This window comes from Aythya ferina, assembly GCF_964211825.1.
Source record: "Aythya ferina genome assembly, chromosome: 5".
Taxonomy (NCBI): Eukaryota; Metazoa; Chordata; class Aves; order Anseriformes; family Anatidae; genus Aythya; species Aythya ferina.
The window spans coordinates 29,936,641-29,939,666 of NC_140301.1; positions in this window are offsets into that span (position 1 = coordinate 29,936,641).

Here is a 3,026-nt window from a genome sequence, read left to right on the forward strand (position 1 = left end):
GCAAACCTGGCGTACAGCATTAGTCCACTGACAGTAAGTCAGATTTTTATTTACACACATTACCAGAGGAATGCATAAACGTAGCCCCCAGTCTGCTTTTTTGAGGACGTTTGCATGGTTAATATCCTCCCCCTGCCCGCTGTTTCTGCTCCTCACCTCCAGAGTGGTGCGGGCAGTGGGATAAGGACAGGATGGCTGAGCCTCGCAGCCCTCAGTGACAGAGGAGCGAGCAGGTGGCAGAAACGCCAGGGCATTGTGGTGAGGTGACTGAAGGCATGGCAGAGTTATAGTGACCTCGGCAGCGTGCAGTTATTGTAACAAAGCTGCTAGAAAGTTTCTGTTAAATTTCTCTATTAGACTGATTGCTGTGATTTCCCGGGGCACAGAAGCCCTTATGGAAGCCTTCCCAGTAATTTCCTTGCAGCTCTACATTTTAGAAAGGCAACAAAGGCTTTGTGTTCAAGGAGAGGGCTGAAAGCGTCACAAGGCTGACAAATGCAGACCTATTTGTGACAAGATCCAGCAACTGTAGAAACCACACAGACTTCCAAAAACGCCTTGGCAGGGTTCTGTCCCCTGAGATGGAGAAAAGAACCACAGCACTTGCCAGAGCCCGTGGCTCAGGCAGGCTCCTGGCAGGGCTGAGCTGTGGTGAGCAGCTTCAGAGCTTTTTTCTTGCTGCAGGGAACTGTTCCACCTTTGTGTGTCCCCCCAGGAAAGGGCAGGGCTGGATTTAGGCACAGGTGCTGTAACCTGGTGAGCACCTCCCCATGCTGGGAGTGAGATTGGCTCCAAATTTAAACTGACTCAGAGATATGCACGTTATCTACCAGCCTTCTTTGTACTTACCAGAAAAGGGGCAGACAACCTCTTTTTAATGGGTGACCTGAAAGATTTTTCCTGTATGGCCATGCGAGTTGATGGAAAGTGTGCTTTGTAAAAATGTAGGGACAACAAAGTAGACTGTCTGTCAGAATTTATGCTCTATGCTTGTTGTAATTCAAACTGACTGCAGTGTAAGTCATTGCCCTAGGAGTAAATTAGGGCTAAATTAAATCTTTTTATTTCACGGGCACAGCCTGTGGGCACTGAGCTCACCTGAATGGTGTTGGCACTACTGATTTACTACATGTAAGCTAGGTTGTCCATGGTGCCTTCCCATCAACTTCGTTGCTTCAGAGAAGCTCCCTGCAGGAACAGAAGGATGATCTCCTATGAACCTGTGCTGTTGGTGAGTGCTTCTCCTGAATGGAAGATTCTCTGTGCAGGTCCTCTGTGATCCATTCCCACATTATTGCTAAATATTGCCTGATAGGAGGAGGTGGGGAATCAGGTTAAGGGACACTTGTAAGAATTGACATCACTTCTGTTGGGATTTGTGTTGTCACTGCAGTAACTCCCACTTGAATGTATGTGCAGATCACAGTAGATTTAGGAGGTGATAGCCTTTATTCTTGCTCCCTTCCTCGTTGCTCCCTCACAAAGTCTGTTAGCACCGAGCCCCAGAATAGCTGTAAGTGTTGGCTGCACGGAGTCAGCAGAGCTTGTGCTGCTCCTTGTAGACAGAGCAAGACGTGCGTGTGGTGCCATCTGAGCACGGACCCTGGGACACAATGCAAACTGAGCTCTGCAGAGATCTTAAACTTCACCCTAGGGCTCCTCTTTCCAATCTTTCTCTTTTATTCTACTCTGCTTTGTATAATTATTCCTTTGCTTTTTGCTCTGCTTTATTTTGAATGAGTGATACCGATATTGCTGTGATCCTAAGTATCCTTAGGCTTTGGTCTTCAGTTGGTACTTGAGCTCAGTACCCTTGCTGACTTTTAATTTTGTAATCTTTCTGGATATGTTTTTTTAAACTGTATTCCAAGGGTGTTTGTTGTTGAGGTGGTGTTGGAAGGAACAGTACCACAGATCCTACATCAAACAATCGTGCATCAGTTTTTGCCCCCCAGCATTGATAAAAGCTACAGAAAGCCCCAGGAATTTGTTCTGAGGAGTTGTTTGCAGCCATTTCCAAGATAGGTGGTGGGCTTGATCTCCCTGAGTTTTTTTGAAGCATTTGAAATATTGGCTGCTTTGAGGTCAAACTATATATCAGCCACTCAATTCTTCAGTAAAGTGTTGAAAGACTACTTCAGTAATCTGAGGTAAAATACAGACTTTGGAAATTGCTAATAAAACACGTGACAAAAAGTTTACATGCCACTGGCATTGTTACTGCAGTAATCATGTTGGTTTTCTGTGTGAGGGGGTCGGGGCTCTCCTGGGGCTCAAGATCTAACCCTTGAATTTTGGTTTCATCTAAGGGAAAACACCAAAATTCTCCATCATGAGATGCCATCAGGTGCTTAGTTTGCAAAGTGTGATGTTGTTTAATCAGTGGGATTAGGTATTTGCTACCTGCCTGCTGTGATTCTTCTGGCACTGTCCCTTGGATTGGCTGGTGCTTAGCGCTGCCTCGGGTCCTCGCCACGGGGCCACCACTTCGATCCAGGCCATCAGGGAGTGATGCTGGCCCCAGGTGCTAAGAGGGTCTGAGGGAAGGAGAAGAGAGCACTGCCCCATTCTGAATGTTCCTCTCCTGTCTCTGTGGCTGTTGACTGGTGAGAAGGGGACAGACCCTTGTGACTGAAATCTGGCCCTAAAAGCAGAGGGAATTTGATGTGCCGGTGGTGGCAGTGCAGCTGGAAGATGGACAGCACCCTAGGGACAGGCTGTCTCCTGCCAGAGAGTCTGTCTCCTGCCAGACATATAAAGGGGCATTAAAATCTATCCTCTATCCCATTTGCCACCACCAGCTGGAATGCAGAAATGGAACTGAAGAAAAGGCTGTGAATCAATTTAATTAGGTTACTAATGCTTAATAAAAGAGCAGTGCAGAACAAATGATCTCTAGGTCGCTGCTGAGGAGAGCTCACAGGTGTTTCCCATAGGGGAAAAGCATGGCTGGAGCTTTTATCCCAACACACACTGCTTAACCCTGTGGTCCAGGCAGAGCTTGTCTTCTCCCAGCAAGCTGGGAG